Source organism: Narcine bancroftii, chromosome 4 (genome assembly GCF_036971445.1).
Source record: "Narcine bancroftii isolate sNarBan1 chromosome 4, sNarBan1.hap1, whole genome shotgun sequence".
NCBI classification, from domain to species: domain Eukaryota; kingdom Metazoa; phylum Chordata; class Chondrichthyes; order Torpediniformes; family Narcinidae; genus Narcine; species Narcine bancroftii.
This window is the reverse complement of record NC_091472.1, coordinates 51541295-51566559: the sequence shown is the minus strand read 5'-3', so window position 1 is coordinate 51566559 and position 25265 is coordinate 51541295. Positions and strand designations below refer to the sequence as shown.

General features: G+C 41.0%; 1 long non-coding RNA gene across 3 annotated transcripts in view; it reads right to left on the bottom strand.

Moving 5' to 3' along the window:
- LOC138760557 (uncharacterized) overlaps positions 1-24725 on the bottom strand; it is a 99321-nt gene extending 74596 nt beyond the window's left edge. For all 3 annotated transcript variants that reach the window (XR_011355700.1, XR_011355701.1, XR_011355699.1), the window contains exon 1: positions 24545-24725. This is a non-coding gene — a long non-coding RNA (uncharacterized lncRNA). The remainder of the gene's footprint in view (positions 1-24544) is intronic.
- Positions 24726-25265: the final 540 nt, after the last annotated feature.

Below are 25265 nucleotides of genomic sequence, written 5' to 3'. Positions count from 1 at the left end.
AGTTTTTCAGTGAAAGTTCGGAAAAGTATTTTTGCCTTTAAATTGTTTAATCTTAATGCGGGTCCAGTTAATCATTACAAGTCTAAATCTCAAGCGACTGGAAAATGCACTTACCTGGCATCTACTAATCTCCATACCAGGGGTTTTACTGTACTAATTATGGGATTGATATGACCTGATCCTATGTTGATTCTGTCACATTCTGCCCTGGAAATTCCTTGAAATGGTCGTCCTGATAGTTTTCATACAAATCAACTTGCTCTTCAGCTTGAGTATTTTCAGGACTCCGATTTACAAGACAATAACGGCTCAACTGTTAATGCCGCTGTACAACTCTGTCTCTGTTACAAACAGGTTGCAAATTACATACTGTTTAATGTATTTTTAAAAATTCAGACATTTTAAATTGAAATTAAATTAAAAACATTAGAAAACATTTAATTAAAGACTTTTGAATGACCTCAATTAAATCACAATGACCTGGCGCATTCCTCTTTTCCTCACTAGTGTTCCTTTCAAGGGAAGTGGACAGAATAAAATGGAGGCAAACTTCTTAACACCACTAGTGAAAACCTGTTGGCAGTTTTGCTCCGCTATTGGATTCCAATATAGCTGAAGTTCAGACCGCTCAATATTATGTTTTGACATAGTATGAATTATGATTTAATTCTTTAATTATCATAATTACAGAATTTGATGTCCTGAATGAAAAATGTTATGTAGTAAATATGATTCTGCTTCTAATTTACAATTGGTATGTGATAAATATATGGTAATGATGTGATTTATTGTCATTAGTTGACCTTGTGCAAAGGGTTTTTGTTAAACTCGATAAAAATATTTTAAAAAGAAGGGAAGTTCAGGCCACCATTGAATGCGTGCTTTACTCAGCTGTGAAGATTTTCAGACGTTCTTATATGTGGTAGCTTGAATGGAAATCCTGACAAAATAGAACCATCACAATTTTGTGGAACGTTCAGGCTGTTGTTGCAGAAAGTATCCTGAACACACACAAAATACCTTTTAGAAATGCGTTAGTCACATCTTTTTAGTCTTTTTTTTTAATTAACTTAGAGATACAGCACAGGCTCTTCTGCTTACAAGTGGAATACACCAATTAACCTACAAATCCTATATAATTTTTGAGGGTTGGAGAAAACTGGAGCACCCAGAGGAAATCCACGCAGACATGGGGAGAACAGACAAACTCCTTACAAACAGCACCTGGTGTTGCTGGTGTTGCAGTAGTGTTGCTGGTGTGTAGTAGTGTTGCTGGTGTTGTAGGTAGTATTGCTGGTGTTGTAGGTAGTGTTGTTGGTGTTGTCGTAGTGTTGCTGGTGTTGTCGTAGTGTTGCTGGTGTTGTCGAATTGTTGCTGGTGTTGTAGTAGTGTTGCTGGTGTTGTAGTAGTGTTGCTGGTGTTGTAGGTAGTGTTGCTGGTATTGTAGTAGTGTTGCCGGTGTTGTAGTAGTGTTGCCGGTGCTGTACGTAGTGTTGCCGGTGTTGTAGGTAGTGTTGCCGTTGTTGTAGTAGTGTTGCCGGTATTGTAGGTAGTGTTGCCGGTGTTGTAGTAGTGTTGCTGGTGTTGTAGTAGTGTTGCTGGTGTTGTAGTAGTGTTGCTGGTGTTGTAGTAGTGTTGCTGGTGTTGTAGTAGTGTTGCTGGTGATGTAGTAGTGTTGCTGGTGATGTAGTAGTGTTGCTGGTGTTGTAGTAGTGTTGCTGGTGTTGTAGTAGTGTTGCTGGTGTTGTAGTAGTGTTGCCAGTGTTGTAGGTAGTGTTGCCGGTGTTGTAGTAGTGTTGCTGGTGTTGTAGTAGTGTTGCCGGTGTTGTAGTAGTGTTGCCGGTGTTGTACGTAGTGTTGCCGGTGTTGTAGGTAATGTTGCCGGTGTTGTAGTAGTGTTGCCGGTGTTGTAGGTAGTGTTGCCGGTGTTGTAGTAGTGTTGCTGGTGTTGTAGTAGTGTTGCCGGTGTTGTACGTAGTGTTGCCGGTGTTGTAGGTGGTGTTGCCGTTATTGTAGTAGTGTTGCCGGTGTTGTAGTAGTGTTGCTGGTGTTGTAGTAGTGTTGCTGGTGTTGTAGGTAGTGTTGCTGGTGTTGTAGTAGTGTTGCTGGTGTTGTCGTAGTGTTGCTGGTGTTGTCGAATTGTTGCTGGTGTTGTCGTAGTGTTGCTGGTGTTGTAGGTAGTGTTGCTGGTGTTGTAGTAGTGTTGCTGGTGTTGTAGTAGTGTTGCTGGTGTTGTAGGTAGTGTTGCTGGTGTTGTAGTAGTGTTGCCGGTGTTGTAGTAGTGTTGCCGGTGTTGTACGTAGTGTTGCCGGTGTTGTAGGTAGTGTTGCCGTTGTTGTAGTAGTGTTGCCGGTATTGTAGGTAGTGTTGCCGGTGTTGTAGTAGTGTTGCTGGTGTTGTAGTAGTGTTGCTGGTGTTGTAGGTAGTGTTGCCGGTGTTGTAGTAGTGTTGCCGGTGTTGTAGTAGTGTTGCCGGTGTTGTACGTAGTGTTGCCGGTGTTGTAGGTAGTGTTGCCGTTGTTGTAGTAGTGTTGCTGGTGTTGTAGTAGTGTTGCTGGTGTTGTAGGTAGTGTTGCTGGTGTTGTAGGTAGTGTTGCCGGTGTTGTAGTAGTGTTGCCGGTGTTGTAGGTAGTGTTGCCGGTGTTGTAGTAGTGTTGCCGGTGTTGTAGTAGTGTTGCCGGTGTTGTAGGTAGTGTTGCCGGTGTTGTAGTAGTGTTGCCGGTGTTGTAGTAGTGTTGCCGGTGTTGTACGTAGTGTTGCCGGTGTTGTAGGTAGTGTTGCCGTTGTTGTAGTAGTGTTGCCGGTGTTGTAGTAGTGTTGCTGGTGTTGTAGGTAGTGTTGCTGGTGTTGTAGGTAGTGTTGCCATTGTTGTAGTAGTGTTGCTGGTGTTGTAGTAGTGTTGCTGGTGTTGTAGTAGTGTTGCTGGTGATGTAGTAGTGTTGCTGGTGTTGTAGTAGTGTTGCTGGTGTTGTAGGTAGTGTTGCTGGTGTTGTAGTAGTGTTGCTGGTGTTGTAGGTAGTGTTGCTGGTGTTGTAGTAGTGTTGCTGGTGTTGTAGTAGTGTTGCTGGTGATGTAGTAGTGTTGCTGGTGATGTAGTAGTGTTGCTGGTGTTGTGGTAGTGTTGCTGGTGTTGTAGTAGTGTTGCTGGTGTTGTAGTAGTGTTGCCGGTGTTGTAGGTAGTGTTGCCGGTGTTGTAGTAGTGTTGCTGGTGTTGTACGTAGTGTTGCTGGTGTTGTAGTAGTGTTGCCGGTGTTGTAGTAGTGTTGCCGGTGTTGTACGTAGTGTTGCCGGTGTTGTAGGTAGTGTTGCCGGTGTTGTAGGTAGTGTTGCTGGTGTTGTAGTAGTGTTGCTGGTGTTGTAGGTAGTGTTGCTGGTGTTGTAGTAGTGTTGCCGGTGTTGTAGTAGTGTTGCCGGTGTTGTAGGTAGTGTTGCCGGTGTTGTAGTAGTGTTGCTGGTGTTGTAGTAGTGTTGCCGGTGTTGTACGTAGTGTTGCCGGTGTTGTAGGTGGTGTTGCCGGTGTTGTAGTAGTGTTGCCGGTGTTGTAGGTAGTGTTGCCGGTGTTGTAGTAGTGTTGCTGGTGTTGTAGTAGTGTTGCTGGTGTTGTAGGTAGTGTTGCTGGTGTTGTAGTAGTGTTGCTGGTGTTGTAGTAGTGTTGCTGTTGATGTAGTAGTGTTGCTGGTGTTGTAGTAGTGTTGCTGGTGTTGTAGTAGTGTTGCTGGTGTTGTAGGTAGTGTTGCTGGTGTTGTAGGTAGTGTTGCTGGTGTTGTAGGTAGTGTTGCCGGTGTTGTAGTAGTGTTGCCGGTGTTGTAGTAGTGTTGCCGGTGTAGTAGTGTTGCTGGTGTTGTAGTAGTGTTGCTGGTGTTGTAGTAGTGTTGCCGGTGTTGTAGTAGTGTTGCTGGTGTTGTAGGTAGTGTTGCTGGTGTTGTAGTGTTGCTGGTGTTGTAGGTAGTGTTGCCGGTGTTGTAGTGTTGCTGGTGTTGTAGTAGTGTTGCTGGTGTTGTAGTAGTGTTGCTGGTGTTGTAGTAGTGTTGCCGGTGTTGTAGTAGTGTTGCTGGTGTTGTAGTAGTGTTGCCGGTGTTGTAGTAGTGTTGCTGGTGTTGTAGGTAGTGTTGCCGGTGTTGTAGTGATGCTGGTGTTGTAGTAGTGTTGCCGGTGTTGTAGTAGTGTTGCCGGTGTTGTAGTAGTGTTGCTGGTGTTGTAGTAGTGTTGCCGGTGTTGTAGTAGTGTTGCTGGTGTTGTAGGTAGTGTTGCTGGTGTTGTAGGTAGTGTTGCCGGTGTTGTAGTAGTGTTGCCGGTGTTGTAGTAGTGTTGCCGGTGTAGTAGTGTTGCAGGTGTTGTAGGTAGTGTTGCCGGTGTTGTAGTAGTGTTGCCGGTGTTGTAGTAGTGTTGCCGGTGTTGTACGTAGTGTTGCCGGTGTTGTAGGTAGTGTTGCCGGTGTTGTAGGTAGTGTTGCTGGTGTTGTAGTAGTGTTGCTGGTGTTGTAGTAGTGTTGCTGGTGTTGTAGTAGTGTTGCTGGTGTTGTAGTAGTGTTGTTGGTGTTGTAGTAGTGTTGCTGGTGTTGTAGGTAGTGTTGCTGGTGTTGTAGTAGTGTTGCTGGTGTTGTAGTAGTGTTGCTGGTGTAGTAGTGTTGCTGGTGTTGTAGTAGTGTTGCACTCACCACTACATATTTTGATCTGTATGGAAGATTATTTTTACATTGAAACCACTTGAACTATAGTATGTTACGAGCCCTGAGGACCACAAAACTCAGCAGCAATAGAAATTCACCAAGACAAGGGGTACTTAAACAAAAGTTGCTTTTAATTTTATATAAGCATAAAAACAGGATCAAACTTTAACTTCTTACTATTAACAACCCCCTTCTAAATTTAAAGCCACGTGCATGTAATGTGCATATGTTCAGGAAAGTCCAATCTCACTTCTCACTCCTTCAAGTTCAGGCAATTTGTATACTGTGCACAGAATTTAACATTTATGAATTTTCACCAAGCTATGGTGCTTAAAGGTGCCACTCAGGAAGGTTCTTGTTGATTTCAGGGAGAGATTGGTTGCTCGTTGGACACAAACAAACTGATTTCCCATGATCAGCCACTTCAATGTCTTGTCGCAGGAATTTTCCCCAGCACGGGTTTTCCAAATTATAGCTTCTTCTTCCAGGTCACCACAGAGTTCCTCTTGTTTCCCTTGTTTCAAGAGAAACACTCAGTCAGCCATTTCCTCTTGTAAGGACTACAAGGGTTTTTTGAAAGGCTGAACTCAGAATTCACAACCCATCTTCAAAATGGGATTTTCCACAAGCTTCCAAAAGCCACTGCAGAAGTCGGCTCTCTCTCTCTCTCTCTCTCTCTCAGTGAAGTTCTTTCCCAATGCAAAGGCTCTTGGTGCCTCAATGTCTTACTTTGTGCAAAGCTCTTGCATTTTAAATGAGGTCTCTTTTGTGAAGTGTTACCATCTAAACACCCCACAATCTACTCTTTTAAAAACATATTTATATATAATATATAATATAACCCACAACAAGTATCACCTTTTCTATCTATTTTTTTCTCCCCCAATGCTACCATTCTATTTATTTATATATTATCTTTCATAAAGTGACACCACCTCAAAGTGCTTTACAACCAGTGAGAGAGTTCTAGTCACTATTGTAAAGTTAAAAGCGCAGAAGTGTGAAAATAAGCTGAAACTCCTGCAATCAGCAATAAGACAATATCTCATGATCAAATCTTGATTGAGGAATAAATAAAAGACAATGTTTGCAGGGCTAAAACACTCCCTCAAACTGCATTGGGACTGTCAGCCTAACTTCAAAGGGTCTGGAGTGGAAATGCACTCGGAATTAGAGGGAGGACACCAGCAGCTGAGGCAATGCTGACGAAAATCAACGGAAGACATTAAATCAGAAGAAAATGGCCAAAAACATGCTATCGTCTGTAGTTTTTGATCTTTCGAATGCAAGAGTACAGTGCTGCTACATGAAATATTTTAAATGTGTACTTTCTAATTCTAAGACTGTGTCCTGGGTTCATCCACCAAGGGAAACATCTTATTCACATCTACATGTCCAATCCTTTCAGCATTCAAAATGTTTCTATGAGATCCCCTCTCATTCTTCTATACTCCAATAAATGCAGTCCAGGAGCCGATAAATGTTCCTCATATGTTAGTCCTTGCATTCCAGAAATCATCCTGGTAAATCATCTACAACATCATTACATCTCTTCTAAGATAAGGGGCCCAAAACTGCACAGTACTTGAAATGAGGTCTTACCAGTGCCCCATAGAGCCTCATCAACACCTCTCTTATACACTATTCCTATTGAAATGAATGCCAAGATAGCATTCACTTTCTTTCCTGCCGATCAAACCTGGTGGTTAACCTTTAGGTTATCCTGCACAAGGAGTTCCAAGTCCCTTTGCACTTACACATTTAGAATATTCTCCCCATCCAAATAATAATCTGCCTTTTTATTTCCTCTTCCAAGATGTACAACCATACATTTCTCAACATTGTATCTCATCTGCCATTTCTTTCCCCACTCTCCTAAGCTGCAACCTTTTGGTTTCCTCAACACTTTCTACTCCACCACCTATCTTGATGTCATCTGCAAACCATTCAATTCATAATCTAAAACATCTATATACATTGTAAGCAGACCCAACATAGACGCCCATGGAACTCCACTAGTAACTGGCAACCAATCAGAACAGAACCCCTTTATTCCCACTCTTTGCCTTCTGCCCATTAGCCAATGCTCCACCCAATCTAATATCTTTCCTGTAATTCCATGGGTTCTCATCTTAATAAGCAGCCTCATATGCGGCACCTTATTGAAGGCCTTTTGAAAAATCCAAATACACAACATCCACAGCCTCTCCCTTGTCCATCCAACTTGAGATTACCTCAAAAAATTCCAATAGGTTGGTCAGGCAGGATTTTCCCTTCATGAAACCATATTGGCTTTTATCTATCATGCCATGCACATCAAGGTATTTCATAACCTTGTCCTTGAGGAATGACTCCAACTACTGACAGATTAATCGGCCTATATTTTCCTTTTTTCTGCCTCCCTCCTTTCTTAAACAGCAGAACTACATTTGTAACCTTCCAATCCTCTGGAACCAGGCCAGAGTCTATTGATTTCAGGAAAATCATTGCCAATGCTTCCACAATCTCCAAAGCCACCTTCTTCAGAACCCATGGATGCACCTCATCTGGTCCAGGAGCCATTTACCTTTAGTCCATTTATTTTAATCTGAGACCTCTATCAGGTCTATTTCTATTGTCTTGCTCAGTGAAGACTGACACACTGTGTACCCTTGGACATTCAGCTCCCAATCATATCCATCATTAAGCCATATCTTGGTGATGGCCACAATGTCATATCTTTTACTCTGTAGCTGTACAACAAATCATCTCCTTTATTCCTAATGCTCTGTGCATTAAAGTACAGTAACCTTAGTCCAGAATCTGTTAACGATTTTACTGCATTTCTATTGTACAGCAAATTATCCTGTCTTTTCACCTGCCTGTTCTTTTTGTCATCTTTGGTGCACATTATTTTTGACTTTTTCCCCATTTTCCTCTTTCTCGACAGTAACACCCTGGTTCCCTTCTACCTTAATCTCTGCACTCACATTCTGATTCCCAACCCCCTGCCAAACTAGACCCTCGCCAACAGCTCTTGCAAACCTTCCTGCCAGGATATTGGTCCATTTCCTGTTCAAGTGCATCCCATCTTTTTTCTACATTTCAGTCCTTCCCCAGGAGAGATCCCAATGATCCAGAAATCTGAATCCCTGCACCAACTCCTCAACCAAGCCTTCATCTGCCATAACTTCCTTTGACATGTGACACAGATGGCAATCCTGAGATTACTACCCTTGACAACCTGCTTTTTAACATCTTTCCTAACTCCCTGTATTCCCTCTTCAAGACCTCATCCCTACTCCTCTCTATGTCATTAGTCCCCATGTGGACCAGAACACTCGGCTGCTCACACTCCCCTTTCAGAATGTTATCAACTCCATCAGAGACATCCCTGACCCTGGCACCTGGGAGCAACATACGATCCAGGAGCCTCGATCTCATTCGCGGAACCCCCCTATCCACTTTTCTAACCAGTTCCCTGGACCTGATCGAATGCATCCCTGTTTTTGTAATATTTATGGCTGCTCTGACATTTTTTTCTATCTTGTTCAGGCATTAGGTGGAAAGATTATATTGCTTATCTCGGAATCTTTCTGCTTGAATACAATTATTTTCAGTGTTTCCATTTGATTCTCTCATTCTGAGGCACATTTACATATATATACAGTAGCTATAGAGTTATGCAGCTTGGAATCAGGTCACTTGGCCCTTCATGGCAATGTGGTTATTTATCTTCAATTCCTAGGTGATTCAAGTGATCATTTAGATACCAATTAAATGCTGTCAGTGATTCTGCTTCAGCTGTGCATTCCAGATACTCATCACTCTCTGGGTGAGAAAAGATCCACTAAATCCCAGTCTCCTTCCCTTAAATCTATATTGCACATATGAACTACATTACAGATGGTTGATCCAGCAAACATAAGTACTAGATAAAAGTATCAGGTCAATGTTCCAAGCTCAGATTTATTGTCAGAGTTCATAGAAAATATCACATACAACTCTGGGATTCTTTTTCCGGGAGGCCTGGCAGAATTTTAACTTACCGATAAGTGCAAAAAACAGTACTCAAGAAGTTATGTTTACAAAAGAGAAAAATGTAAATGAGGAAAGCAACCTAAACAAACTGACTATTTAATTCTTCAACAGCGTGTACTGAACTTACAAGGGATATGCTAGCTTGGATCTAGTCTTATGCTATGAGATAGGTAAAATTAGCAATCTTGTAGTCAGAGATCCCCTTGGAAAGAGTAATCACAATATGATTGAGTTTCGCATATGAATGAAGGGGGCAATAATTCTGTCTAAAATGAATATATAATGCCTAAACATGGGAAATTACAAGGTGGATGCAGGAGGAGTTGGCTAGTTTAGATTGGGAATGCAGACTATATGGCAGGATAGTTGATGAATGAACAGTGGAATACTTACTAAAAGAATTTTCATGGTGGTCAATAAAAATATATTCCAGTTAAAAAGCAAACTCAGTAAGGGTCTGAACAGACACAATCTGATAACCAGGGGTGCAGTGATGCCAGAGCTCTCCAGAACACCGCTCTGGCAAGGGGAATTGGTATTGGGTAATGAGGAAATGGCTGAGGCTTTAAATTACTATTTTCTGCCTTAAGATAGATAAGATAAGTTCCCTGGACCTGATCCCTGGGGTACTGAAAGAAATAGAGAAGTTATAGTTGATGCTTTAGTGATAATTTACCAAAATTCTCAGAACTCTGTGCAGGTCCGGCAGATTGGAAGATGGCAAATGTCATGCCACTGTTCAAAAATGGATATAGATAAAAGGCAGGTAACAATAGGACAGTTAGTCTAACATCAGTAGTTGGGAAAATGCTTGAAACTATTATTAAAGAATAAATAGGAATGAATTGGAACCATCAACCAGATACAGCATGGATTTAGCAGAGGCAGGTCCTGTTTTACACATTTACTGGAGGTCTTTGTGGATATATTAAACTAAGTAGATAGAGGGGAACAGGTGGACAGTGTTTACTTGGATTTCCAGAGAGGAAATGATAAGGTGCCATAAAAGGCTGATCCAAGGCTGATATAAGGATGCATAGAGTTTGGGGGATGTAGTAGCATGGATAGTGGATTGGTTAACCAACAGAAAGCAGAGAGTTGACAATCAGTGGTGAGCGTGTGCCACAGTGGTCAGTACTGGACCCACAACTACATTAAGGATATGGAGGAGGGGACTGTGTGTAGTGTATGATGACAATAAATTGAGCCAGTGTTAAACTGCAGATAATGCAGAGGATACAGAGAGCCTGCAGAAAGATAGATAGGTTAAGTGAGTGGGTAAGGGTCTGGCAAATGGTGTACAATGTTGGTAAAAATGAGGTTATTCACTTTGGAAGATAAAAGGGAAGATCAGATTATTACTTAAAGACCAAGCAATTGCAGCATGCTTCTGTGCAGAAGGACTTGGGAGTGCTTGTGTATGAATCACAAAAGGTTGATTTGCACACGCAGGTGCAGCAGGCTATCAAGAAAGCAAATGGAATGTTGGCCTTCACTGAGTTTAGGAGGAGGGGGTTATGGTGAGGCCACATCTGGAATATTGCATGCAGTTCTGGTCTCCTTATTTGAGGAAGGATGCACTGGTCTTGAAGGGAACAGAGAGGAGGTTCACCAGGTTGATTCCAGAGATGAGGGGGTTAGCCTATGAGGGTAGATTGAATTGTCTAGGTCTGTACTCACTGGAATTCAGAAGAATGAGAGGGGATTTTATAGAAACATATAAAATTATAAAATTCCCACTGCTAGGTGAGATGAAAACTAGGGGACATAGCCTCAAGATTCATGGTAGTAGATTTAGGATGGAGATGAGGAAGAACTGTTTTCCCCAGAGAATGGAAAATCTATGGAATTCTCTGCCTATGGAAACAGTGAAGGCTACCTCAGAAAACATATTTAAGATAAGATTTGATACATTTTTGCATAGCAGGGGAACTAAAGGATATGGGGAAAGGCAGGTAGGTGGAGATGAGCCAATCATCTGATCAGTCATGATCTTATTGAATGGCAGCAAGCTCGATGAGCTGAATGGCCTACTCCTGCTCCTATTTCTTATGTAATAATGATGTGCAAAGTAAGAATCCTTAAATGAGTCTCTGATTGAATCTGTTGTTGAGGTGTCCGATCGAGGATGGTTACCAGCTGTTCCTGAACCTGATGGTGTGAGTTTTGTAGCATCTATTCCTCTTTTCTGATAGCAGTAACAAGAACAGAGCATGTTCTGGGTGGTGTGAATGCTTGATGATTGCAGTGTTTCTTGTAGATTTTCTCAGTGATGAGGAGAATTTTGCCTGAAATGGTACTGGGCTGTGTCCACTACCTTTTTCAGGGCTGTAATACAGCTGGTCAGCCCACTTTCCACTACATATCTATAGAAGTTTGCTAAGGTTTTCAATGTCATATCAAACCTCCACAAACTCCTGAGAAAGTATAGGTGCTGACTTGCTCTCTTCATGATGACGTTCATGTGTTGGGTCTAGGAAAGGTTCTCCAAGTTAGTGACACCCAGGAATTTAAATTTATTCACCCTCTTCACCTCTGATCTCCCAATGATTACTGAATCATACATCTCTGGTTTCCCTTTTCTAAAGTCTGCAAAATACTCCTTGGTTTTGGTTACATTGTGTGTGAGTTTGTTCTTGGTACTCCATTCAATTTCACCTCCTTTTATCATCAACACATTTGTAGGTACTGTTATTGTCGTACTGAGCCACACAATCATAGGTATGAGGTGAGTAGAGCAGTGCTCTGGTACTGATGGAGATTATGGAAGGAATGTTCTTACCAATCCTCACTGATTGTGGTCTTGAGGTGAGGAAATCCATGATCCATGGATCCGTGAGGTATTGAGGCACAGGTCTTGAGTTTTCTGATCCGTTTTGAGGGGTTGATGGTGTTGAATGCTGAATTATTGTCCATAAAGAGCATCCTCATGTATGCGTATTTGTTGTCCAGGTGTTCCAGAACTTGTATGGAGTCAGTGAGATGGCACATGCCGTAGACTGTTGCTGCAGTAGACAAATTGGAATGGATCCATGTCCCTGCTCAGACAGGAGCTGGTATGCTTCAACACCAACCTCTCAAAACACTTCTTCTCTGTGAGTGTGAGTGTGACTGGAAGAAGGGCTCAGACCCGAAACTTCAACTGCTGTGGATGTTACATGAATCTTCTGTGTTTCTCTCACACTTATACGTACTGCATTACACTCCAGCATCTGAAGATTTCTTGTTTGCCTCCAGAAGTTTGACCATTGCCTGCATGTCTCCTTATTGTGATGTAGGCAAGGTGTTGATGGTACCCGCTGACATTTTGCCTCCGTAAGATATGCTTGTCAGTTCTTAGCTGTGGGGAAATGGCACATTTTGTTTCAGCTGAGGAGGACAGAAACAGTCTTCAAGCAATGTGGACAATGTACCTGCTGCAGTCCAATCATGGGTTGAATCTGACAATGGGTGGAGATAAATATACCAGACAAAGACTACTCTACCACGCTGTGTTTCTAGGTCTCAAATAGCAGAAGAATTTGAAAGTAAAGAAAATGGGGATACAAGGCCTTTCAGCCTTTCAAATCTGCCCTTCATTCCATCTGATCTTTTGCCTGAACTTCATTTGCGCCTTTTCCCCTGAGAAGGAAAAGCTTGGCTTTGAAAATTAAATCTTGTCCTGATCCACTCTAAAAATAAACCCCTGCTCCAATCTCAGAAGGTTTTCATTGCACCAATGTCGCATTTTCCTTTATCCACACTGGCTATGAATGAGATTGTCAGTTTAACACTGGCTCAATGATGATTTAGGAACAGAAGTGTAAAGAGGGCTAGAAATGGTCAAAAGTCATCTGGGTCACTGCCAGCAGTGAAAAACAGGATCGGGTGGTTCAAAGGGGAGTTATGATAGTGGGCAAGACTCCAACAGCACTTGATGTGAAAAATCAGGGAGAGTGTGAGAGTGGAGACAGGTAAGTCAACCGTTATGGTGCAAGAGCTAGATGATTAAAAATACCAGAATTAGCAGAAGACCTGGATTAAGGCTGAATTGATTCACAATAGAGGTGCTTTGGATGCAATTTTAAAGTGTCTGGTTTTGGAGATGGTGTCAGTGAAAATAAAACTTTGGAAACTCCTTCTTAGCAAAGGTAAACAAAGGCTATTGACATCAGACGAATATGACGCATTAACGTCTGTGTGTTCTGTAAACTACCATTGTTCAGACTTGGCTTGTGAAGAAATAAAACTGTAAAGAATTAATGTAGCGTGGCGTGCTTAGATGGGGGTTTGCTCACATGACTCCCCACATAGATTTACTGAAACTAGTTGTACCACTGTGAGAAGTGCTCAGTGGAATCCTGACCTCCTTATGCTGGTGTGAGGGGTGCTGGTAGCACTGGAGAAGGTGGAGAACAGCGAATGGGTGTGAAACAAATAAGGATGTAAGCTAAGGAAAATATACCTCAGGGCACACCTGTGTATCTGGACACAGCGAACCCGAGGTCAAAGAGCAGGATATGCCACTTTATCAGCCTAGTATCCTGTTCTCTGAAAGCTAACCATGTTGAAAGCAAGGGAAGCATTAGAGCTTGATTGTCATTTGTTACCACCTTTGAATTTATTTCACAAACATTGTCATTTATATCATGTTAACATTTAATGCCAATTTTTCTTTCAATAACTTTGAAAGACTATTTACAACACAATATCTTATGTCAGGATTACAAAGTAAAGAAAAACACAGGAGTGAATGTTAGAGATGTTTTCAATCAAAGTGAACCCGTTCAGATTCAGCTTTCAGATGTATTATCAGAGTGCATACATAACATCACATACATCCCTAAGATTCTTTTTTTTTTGTGGGCCAGACAGAATTACCACTTACTGGTGGTGCAAAAAAAGACGTACACAATGTACACACATAAACAAATATAAACAACGGACTGTGCAATACTGGGAGAAGATAAAAGCAAACAATAAAGTGCAAAAATAAGATCCTTAATTAAGTCCCCGATTGAGTTTGATCTTAAGGAGTCTGATGGTGGAGGGATAGCTGTTGTTCCTGAACCTTCTGATGTGAGTCTTGTGGCACCTATATCATTTTCCTGATGGCAGCAGCGAGAACAGAACATATGCTGGGTGACGTGGATCCATGATGATTGCTACTGCTCTCTGATGGCAGCATTCCCTGTAGATGTTCTCGATGGTGAGAAGGGATTTGCCTGTGATGTCCTGTGCTGTGTCCATTATCTTTTGCAGGGCTTTACGTTTGGGGGTATTGGTGTTCCCATACCAGACTGTGATGTCGCCGGTCAGCACACTTTCCACAATCTCTGCAAACACTTGAGGAAGTAGAGGTGCTGACATTCTTTCTTTACGATACCATTTGTGTGTTGGCTCCAGGAAAGATCCTCTGAGATAGTGACTCCTAAGAACTTAAATTTGCTCACCCTCTCCACTTCTGATCCCCAATGATCACTGGATTGTACACATCTAGTTTTCCCTTCCCAAAGTCAACAATCAGCTCCTTGGTTTTGGTGACATTAAGTGCAAAATCATTACTAGTGCAAAATTCAGCCAAGCCTATTTGGACTTTTGAAAGATTAGTTTCACAGTTGGGTGTTGCAATACTACAGAACAAACAATAAAGTAATTGCAGCTGGAAGTAATCTAAATGAGCTCCAATTTTAGCCGCCTTTTCCTGGCAGTTTGTGGATCTGTGTACTGGGCAGAGGATATGTGATATTAACACACTTTCTGCCTTAAGCAAACAAAGGCTTCGCTGACATTCAAAAATCAGGGCCTCTTGATGTTATAATCAGACCATAACACCAGAATAACTATCAACAGTCAGAAAACCATCGTTAAATTAAGAGGGTATTGTAGTTAACCAGGAGTTGCTTGACACACCCAAAATAACATTAAATTTGCTACAGCCTTCAACTGGACAATTCATCCAGCATGCTAGAAAATTGCTTCTTCAAATCTTCAGCTGTGTCTTCCCATCAAGCTCAGCTAATTCCTGGCCCTCATTTTGGCCTCATCACCATCAGTCTCAATTAGGATTGGAGTCTGGCCAGTGGTTAGGAGTTTCAGGTGAGTTATCTCACTCCCAAAACATTGTTGGACGTGCTCTTCAGGTCCCCTGCTGGGGTCCAATTACCTTCATTCACAGGCCTTGTTTGCTGGAGACTGGAAGGGTGTTCAACCCCTTTTGTACTGGCACATTAACTTTTGCCCACAAATAACCATCTCAAGCAGGAAAGAATCTAACCAAGTCTCCTTACAATTCAGTGACATTATATTTGCATCATCACCTAAAACATTACATTGACTAGAAGTTTAAGTAGAGAAGCCACACTAATACTGTAGCTTCCAGAGCTGGTCAGTTGGTTATTCTCTTGTAAATATTTCACTTCCTGATAGTTCAAAATCTTTTTGCCAATCAGTGTGGTGGAATATTTTCTGTTTGCTTTGATGAGTGCAACTTTAACATCACTCATGGAATTTAACAACCTCTTCTGTGTGGTATCACATCCTCTGCCTTAGTCTTCTAGCATGAGCCCCTTGGCCTGTCAGGTGTGCAGTTTGTAAAAGGTAATGTCGCTGTCAAATGGAACTGGTTTTACAGCAACTCCCAAACCTATCACCATTATTGCCAGGAATGAGAAGAATAGTGAGGGCGTAGCAAAGTCAGCAGTACAAGTTTCCTTCCAAGTTACACACTCTCTTAATGCAACTTCTGGACCTTCATTTCCAACAGCATTCTGGGGACATCTTCACTGTGTGGATTGCATCACTCTCTAAAGGGCATTCAGACTGGGCAAAAAAAAGTGTCTTGCCAGAGACACTTTTAATGATTAAAGGAATAAAAATTAAAATCACCTGACCTCATTCATCTCTGTTAAAAATGCACTTAAACGAAAAACAATGTGATGGGGCAAGCAGCATAATTTGGGGTGGGGAAATAATTGCTAATGTTTCAGGTACTGATGAAGGGTTTCAACTCAAAATGTCAACAATTCCTTTTTCATTCGAATGCTGCTTGACCAGGTGAGTTCGAGTTCCTCCAGCAGGCGGGTTTTTATTGCTCCAGATTCCACATCTACAATCTTTTGTCTCCAAATTACACTGAAGTTTACTGACCATATATTTTAACAGCAAATACATTGAAATAGCACCCTTAACATTGTAATAACAAAGTACTTCACAACTACTCTATAGGGTGAAATTTAACACGGAGGAACATTAATTGAGATTAACATGGTTGATTCAAAAACTAGATCCAATATGAGTATTACACAAAAATGGCATGGAGGTCACACATCTGTAGGAAGCAAAAAGATAAAATCAACATTTTGGGACTCATCCCTTCATCATGGAATGAGCAAAAAGCAGCTAGGCTCCTGAATAAAAACGTGGAGGGGAAGAGAGCAGAGAAGCGCAAGCCAACAGATCATAGGCGGACATGGGTGAAAAAAGCTGAGAAATGATGGGTGGGAGTGACTCTCTGAAGGTCGAGGGAAGTGGGTGGGAAGCTGGAGGAAAGGAAGCAGGGAAGGGGTCTAATGGAAACTGGAGAAGTCCATGTTAATACCATCTAGTTGGAGAGTGCCAATGGATACAATATGTAATTTTTTAAAAAGCATCAAAAATGAAAATTGTTACTAATGTGTCATTGTCCAAATGTTTACATCTTAACATTAATTGATTTATGTTGGCTATAGTTTTATTTTTTTTAAATAGATGCAGTAAAACCCCTGGTACCTTTGGGGATTGGTAGATGCTGGATAAGTGAATTTTACAGTTGCTTGAGATTGCACGTTATGTGATTGGCGAACTAACAGCGAGACACAACAATATTAAACCCATTTTTTTTACCTGTTAATTTTTCCACTATTTTTTTGCCAGTTGCTTGAATTCCAGATAACAAGGGCTTTGCTGTACAAAGATGACAAAATAAAATGTAAAAGTGCACAAAGGTCCATTGTGTTTCCATGATGCCCAGCAGCTGGGGTTTAAATTCTGGTTTTTTTTAACTTCCTTTTCAGCTTTAAAATTCGTGTAATGAACTCACTGACATTACAGAACGTTGCCTTTTTGTGCAACTGTGGTTGAAGATGTATTAAATGAATTGCTCACTGCCTTAGGTTGTTAAACAGTTGTAAGCCATTCCATTCAGTTATATCAATGCCAATTATTACATCAATTAGGGTCTGTTGCTGTCAGTCCTGCTGGACAAGTATTTTGGTGTCAACTAATCCCTGGATGCAGCTGGTCTCAATTATGCCAAAGTCACATAAAAGAACAGAAGAAATTTCAACAAGCAGATCTATCACAAGCAATGGGAGAATATAATTTGATTCATGTGGCAAATGGTGGACCAATTAAAACAAGATAATATTCAATATCCAGATGTTTGTTGGCATAGCCTCAGTGAAATTCTGAATTTATCTTTGAAATGGGATGCTATGGAGGTTATGTAAATAGTGCTTAATATAAAATACACTTCGGCAGTGGAAATATTGGCAGCCCTTCACCAAAAAGGCTCTTTAGAAGGAAATGGGAATGCACAGTTTGAACTATTAACCTCCTAATACATTTCCCATTGGTTGAGGAGGAGAGCAAGCAGATCAGTAAAATGTTTGGAGGCTAGAGTCAAAGCGTTATTATTGGAGGTACCCTTGCATTTTCGAGGGCAGTAGGCAACAAGGCAGGCTCTACAATCTGGATAATGTCAAGCATGAATGTTCTTGTAACTTTGTTAAGAGAAGGCTGATGAGCTCTAGTAGCAGAATTGTTAGTTCTGTTATTACATTATCCAATTCACAAAATGTAAGAAGCTGGTGACATCGTCACTTAAATGCTACTCTTCCTTTCAGAGACTCCAGTGTGCTAATGTTCAGCTTTAAAATGTTCTAAGTCTGACTGTTGCCTTTCAAATATGCTTAGCTGGACCGCTGCAGATGCTCAAGGATTAGGTGATAGGAATTGCTCACCAAGGAAAGGCCAAGTTCCATTTAGTTCTCTGTCCTTCAATCCTGTTAGTCACAGCAAATGATAATGATTGAATTGTTAACTAATCACAGCAGTCAATTTCTATCAGTTAATCAATAACAGACCCAGAAATGACAGGAGAGAAAATCTCTGCTGTATAGAGCTTGGTGAACAATGGAGTGGTTCACTTTTTTTCTATTCAGAAAGTTGCACTGACTGGTGAACTCCAAAGTGTTATGGTATTTCCTTGAGGAAATCTATCAAGTTTGCATCTGTTTTAATCTGCATGCAGAAACATAAGAACTTTTATGTTATGGTGATCAAATAATCTTCAACACATACCAATAAAAGCTCAGAGTTTTTAAAAATCTTCAAATAGTTTTGAATCAGTTGATTCACTCAGTTTAATTGTTTTAAAATTTTTAAAAATTGCAGAATGGTAGAAGCCGATTCAGGTCTTCTAAACCTGTGCCGCCCAGTTACAACCAAATTAACCTACAACCCCGTACTTTTTGGAGGGTGAGAAGAAACCGGAGCACCCAGAGGAAACACATGCAGACACAGGGAGAGCATACAAACTCCTTGCAGACAGCACCGGATTTGAAGCCTGGTCGCTGGCATTGTAATAGTGTCACACTAGCCACTAATGCTAACCATGCCATTCTTAAATATGGTCTACATTCAGCCCAAGCTGACAAGATAAATATCTTACAAGCTTCAGATGTGTCAAGGTATTTCATATTTGAAAGACTTTCAGCTAACTTCCTCATGTCATGGTTTTCGAGTTGTCAGCCCTGGGTGACAGTACAAATGGTAAGAGGTGTTGATGAGGTTCTATGGAGCACTGGTGAGACCTCATTTGGAGTACTGTGTGCAGTTTTGAGCCCCTTATCTTAGAAAGGATGTAACGATGTTGTAGTGAGTACAGAGAAGATTTACCAGGATGATTCCTGGAAAGCAAGGGATAACATATGAGGAACACTTAGCAATTCTTGGACTGTATTCATTGGAGTAGAGAAGAAAGAGAGGAGATCTCATAGAAACTTTTGAATGGTAAAAGGATTGGACAGAGTAGATGTAAATAAGATGATTCTCTTGGTGGGTGAATCCAGGACAAGATGGTACAGTCTTAGAATTAGAAGGTTCCCATTTAAAACAGAGATGAGGAGAAATTTCTTTAGCCAGAGAGTCGTGGATTTGTGGAATTCTTTGCCACCTATGGCTGTGGAGGCTAAAGTGGAGATTGATAGGGGTCTAATTAGTCAGAGTATCAATGGATATGGGGAAAAGACCAGAATTTGGAAGTAAATGTGAGAACAATTTAGCTCAGGGCAGAGTTGCAGATCAGACTCGATGGGCTGAATAGCCTACTCCTGTTCCTTTATCTTGTGATCTTGTATTGTAAAAAGCAGTAATGTAGCAAAAAAAAATATTCCAGGGGAACTCAGCAAGTTGAAATGCATCAGTGGGAGAAAATGAAAGGTCAATATTTCAGGTCAGAACTCTTCATCAAGTCTGAGAGGAACAGAAGGGAGATGGCCAGAAGAAGTGGACAGGGTTGAAGGATTTACATTACATTACCAGCTATATCCCCTCTGTATTCTCAGACTTGATGAAGAGTTCTGACCCGAAATGTCAAGTATTCTTTATCCCCCACTGATGTTGCTCGACCTGCTGAATTCCTCCTCCAGCAGATAGCTTTCTGTTCCAGTGCTGTTGTATTATAGCCGCAGTAAACTGAGTTTGATCCTGACCTCTGTGCTGGCTACGGAATGTCACACGTTCTCCTTGTGACCTTGAGCTTTTCCTGCACATTCCAAAGACGTGCTTGCTAGTCGGTTAATTGGGCACTGTAAGTTACCCTCAGTGTAAGTGGTTCATGGGAGAATTAGCTGGAGTTGATGAATGTGATTTAATATTTAAAAACATTTCGACACGTACATGGAGAGGAAAGATTTTAAAGGATATGGGCCAAATGCAGGCAAGTGAGATTAGCTTAGGTGGACAACTTGGTTGGCATAGATAGTAGGATCAAAGGGCCCATTTATGTGCTGAAAATCTCTATGACAATTACTCTAATACGTGAGGGAGTATAGGTCACAGTGAAATAAATGACAAATCTATGTGTCTGCTCTGAGCTAGCATAGACTTGATGGTTCAAATGGCCTCTTCCTGAAGCAGTGTCTTTAAAAAAAAAAGAGCCTCTATCCTCAAAGTCACCACCACCCAGGCTACGGCCTCTTTGCTCTGCTACCATCGGGGAAAAAGGTACAGGAGCCTAAAGACGAGCACTCAACGACACAAGGACAGCTTCTTCCCCGCTGCCATCAGATTCCTGAATAATCAATGAACCAGACACTGGCTCACTTTTCGTGCCCTACTTGTTTTTTATTTATTGTGGTGAGATGGTTTTACAATATGAATATTTGCACTAACACGCTGCCGCAAATCACCAAATTCCATGACTTGTTCATGACAATAAATTCTGATTTTGATTTAAAAAAATGGTAATATATTCTACTTCCAAAACATGCATCTGTAACTTCAATCCAACACTGTTATCTTGACTTGAATTTATCTCTCAGTTAACACCAATAGCAAAATAGTTCATCTTCTGTCTCAATGTTATACTGGATCTTGCTAAGCACAAATAATTATGCATCTAAGGTACTTAAGTTAAGTATAAATTACTCTGTGTCATCCTGCCACGATACACAATCAAGTGGTTTTTTTTCATACACCAATCAAAATAAACAAGCAAGATGCTTTGGATAAACTCACAGACTATATTTTGGATAAATGTGGCTGCATAGTCACATACCCTTTCCGGTATAGGAAATGTCATTTGAGTCATCTTTTTGCCCTTATAGTGATTCCCTGCTCTCTGTGCCTTCACAAAGATCAAATGTACTACTATCAGTTTAATTCTGTTTCCTTACATATCCATTTGTGTGTTATTTTTGATTAATTTTCACTGAGTACTGCCAGCACAGAGTGCAGCAGAGTGGTGGGTATAGTTGTAAATTCAACCCCATAAAAGACAAGGCAGTAACAATTCCAGGCTTGTGCCAGGACTGAAACAAATTGCAGGGGGATGGAAAATTGGGGCCAATGTAGTTAGCTTTCAGAATATTTTTTACTGGTAGTAATATGGAAAATTTATGTTGTGTCACACTTTTGCTATAAATAGCAAAGACACTGCAAAACAAAACATAATTTAAATTAATATTCCAGTCTTCATCATATAAACTAACATTTTTATATTAATTCTAGGAGCTAGTTTTGATTAATCAAATTGATTTCATTATTTCAACTTTATCTTTAAGTAGTTTTTTCATGGTTCCTTCTGTTTCACTGTTCCTGGTACTCCTTTGTTTTAATATATTTAGATTTTGTTTTATTTAATCCTGTTATTTATTGCCTTTTTATTGGTAGTTTTGTGTCTTCATATAAAGAAATATATTTTATAATAACATGAAGCTCTTTGCAATGAGGCATTTGTAATGTTCATCCTCAGAGAATCACATCATACAAAAATTACAGTCATTTGGAATCTTTATTGGTGAATTCCTATTTTTGTCACTTTTTTGAGTGGGGTAACATATTGGTTGTGACAACCGATAAGAGAAGCTACTGCATCATGAAAATTTTACTCAGCAACCAAAACCCACCTAATAAACTGGAAAAGAACAATTCAACCATCAGCAATGATGTCGGTGTGTGACCAGTCATTGTTGCAGGCCTTCATGTTTCCAAGTAAGAGTTGAAAAAAATCACATAACAGTACAATTAGGAAAAATGTATCAAGTTTAGTGTTTTCTATCAGAAATTCCATTTTCATTGAAAATTATATTAAACTTTTGGTTAAAAATAAACCAGCAAAACCTGTAGAAATATCATATTCAGATACTCAAACTCACAGGTATTCACTTAAGAAGCACAGAAACACACAAATACAGACTGACAAACAAAATGCAGGCACCGACATAAATACTGACAATGGATAGGAACACAAATGTACATTCATTAACAAATGCATTTATACACATATTTCTTTCTTTGGCTTGGCTTCGCGGACGAAGATTTATGGAGGGGGTAAAAAGTCCACGTCAGCTGCAGGCTCGTTTGTGGCTGACAAGTCCGATGCGGGACAGGCAGACACGATTGCAGCGGTTGCAAGGGAAAATTGGTTGGTTGGGGTTGGGTGTTGGGTTTTTCCTCCTTTGCCTTTTGTCAGTGAGGTGGGCTCTGCGGTCTTCTTCAAAGGAGGTTGCTGCCCGCCAAACTGTGAGGCGCCAAGATGCACGGTTTGAGGCGTTATCAGCCCACTGGCGGTGGTCAATGTGGCAGGCACCAAGAGATTTCTTTAGGCAGTCCTTGTACCTTTTCTTTGGTGCACCTCTGTCACGGTGGCCAGTGGAGAGCTCGCCATATAACACGATCTTGGGAAGGCGATGGTCCTCCATTCTGGAGACGTGACCCATCCAGCGCAGCTGGATCTTCAGCAGCGTGGACTCGATGCTGTCGACCTCTGCCATCTCGAGTACTTCGACGTTAGGGGTGTAAGCGCTCCAATGGATGTTGAGGATGGAGCGGAGACAACGCTGGTGGAAGCGTTCTAGGAGCCGTAGGTGGTGCCGGTAGAGGACCCATGATTCGGAGCCGAACAGGAGTGTGGGTATGACAACGGCTCTGTATACGCTTATCTTTGTGAGGTTTTTCAGTTGGTTGTTTTTCCAGACTCTTTTGTGTAGTCTTCCAAAGGCGCTATTTGCCTTGGCGAGTCTGTTGTCTATCTCATTGTATACACATATAGTGTATACATAAACAGACATGCACTCACAGCAGCTATTTTACTTTCTTTCTTTACAGTGAAACTCCATTTATGATTTATAGCTTAATGTCAAACATGAGTTTTTCATTTTGCAGACCTGTTTATTTTTGAGAAATTCTTCTCAAAACTTCTGCTGAATTCCTTAATAAAAAGCGACTTTTAAAAGGTATGTTTGGAAGCTGACCCTTGTCCTAGTTTTACTGCTTTAGAAAATTAATTGAATTTCTTCTACAATCATTTAATTTTAATTTTAATTTTTTAAAAATAATCTAGACATACATCACAGTAACAGGCTCTTCCGGCCAACAAGATATCCCAATTAATCAACAACTTTCATACATTTTGGAACGGTGGTAGGGAACTGGAGCACCCAGATGAAACCCACACAGATACAGGGAGAATATACAATCTCCTTATTGATAGAGCTGAATTTGAATCCAGTTGCTGCTACTGTAATAGTGTTGCATTAACATAGATTCTTTATGGCACAGAAGGAAACCATTTGGCCTATCAAGTCCATGCTAGTTCCTTGTTGAGCAATCTACATAGTTCCATTCCCCAGACTTTTCCTGTATCCATCCAAGTTATTTTCTTGAAGTGGCTACCTCAGGAATTCCATTTTCTCTAATTTTTTTTTTAAAACACTGGTCTTACAGGCAATATGTGCTCAGGCTACATTTGTGGAGTTTTCACATTTCAGGCCAATATTTTAATTGAACTGGAAAAGGTTTAAGATGTGCTCAACACTAGGACTGGGATTCGATAAAGGACTGATGTTGAAGCAGACATGTTGTCATCCTGAAAAAGTATGAACAGCACGTGGCTCTACAACAAATCACACAGCCAACCTAGTTTAATCTATTTCCACCTGTTACATGACTTCACACCAGCAGAGAAATTCTGTTTGTTCCACAGCTCTCCCTCCCTCTGCTGCCATCACTTCCTCTCTCCCTCTCTCTTTTCCTCTGTGTGTGTGTGTGTGTGTGTGTGTGTGTGTGTGTGTGTGTGTGTGTGTGTGTGTGTGTGTGTGTGTGTGTGTGTGTGTGTGTGTATATGTGTGTGTGTGTGTGCATGTATATTCGTATATACTGTATACATATGTGTGTGTATGTGTATATTTATATGTGTCTGTATATGTATGTATATATGTATTTTTATTTTATATATGTGTGTGTGTGTGTATGTGTGTGTGTATTTGTGTATGTATATATCCTCTCTCTGATCGGTAATGTTGATTTTTTTTCTTTACACTGATGTTATCTGACCTGTTGAGTTTTTCTAGCACTTTCTATTTTCTGCTTTCATATCATGTTGGCTCCGTTTTTCTTAAGTCTGGCAGCTCTCACATTACACAGACCAAGAAGCTCAATGTACAGGTAACTTCCCCCATTAAGCTATTTCAATTCGTCCTATTACAGACAGTCCTTTTGTTCTACATCTCACCCTTCCCACCACATTTTGTCCCACACACAACTAACTTTTATCTCTCTCTTTCCCAGTTCTGTCAGAGGGTTGCAGACCATTAAAAATAACTTGCTGAGTTTTCCAGCATTTTTTTTTGTTTTGATTTTGTGTGGTCCTATGTGGGTTTTACTGTGAACCCCATGGGGCTTTGCCTCAGCATTTCCATAGATCCGAAGGAGAGCAGACCAGGAAAGTCCATAAAATCCTTGGAAATTCATTTTTATGAATCATTTCAGGCATTAGTCTGCGGAAAATAGTGAAGCCCACAGCCTGTATGACCTCAGTATATGAATCCTTGAGATATCACGGAGGCCAGAGAATTGTCGAAGGACATTCCCTTCTTCTGAAAACTTACACAAAGCCCTTCTGTATCCGCAGTCCTTATTATATCTTTCATCAGTTTTTTACTCCTGGATTAAACAAAATTAAAACCATTCAGCCTGCTTGCATGTCAATGACACACTCTCAATGCAAATTCCAAAGCTGTGATAAAATAACACCACTGATTTACGTGCCAAATGTGCTGAAGGTGATTAATTTAATTACCAACACAATAATTGCTTTTCATTCATTTCTCACCCAAGTGTCAATCCGTGATGACATTCCAGAGAAGGTTTCCTCGTATCGCTTCTCCTATGAGCCGTGTGCTCAGCAAAGTTAGGCTTCTCGAGTGGGTAGTTCTGAGCTGCCTGCAGCCAACAACTCCTGGCCAGCCCCAGCTGCAGACTGCTGCACCTCAGCTATTGCCGATGCAGTGTGGCCCAGCTGACACTGCAGCTGTTGATTCCTGCTGTGTGCTTCACATTCATCTTTCCTCCCAGCAACAGCATGAGGCCATTTTGCCCATTGATTCTATGCCAGCCCCCAGAGAAACCCCGTGAACACATTTCCCCAATTATTTCACTGCACCCTATTCTCTTTCACAACTCCACACATCTGACTCATATTCAGAGCGTTTTACACCAGCCAATTAACCCTATGAATCTGCATTACAGGTGTGAGTGAAAACCCACATGGTCTCAAGAAAAATGGATGCTTCAGCTAGACAGCAGTGGGGGTTAGGATCAAAGCTATGTTGCTGGATCTGTCAAGCAACAATTTGACCTGCTGTGTCACCATGATGTCCATGTAATAATATTCACATTGCTGGGAGGACTGAACTCCAAGACACCTCCTCCTGGAAGCTTGCAGCTGATCAGAACCCAGCAGTAACAGAAAAGGGTGAAGTGTTTGATTGGCGTGGAGAAGATTTATAACCCTGTTATAAGTTATAAAATTGGCAGAAGGAAGGATGACCAGA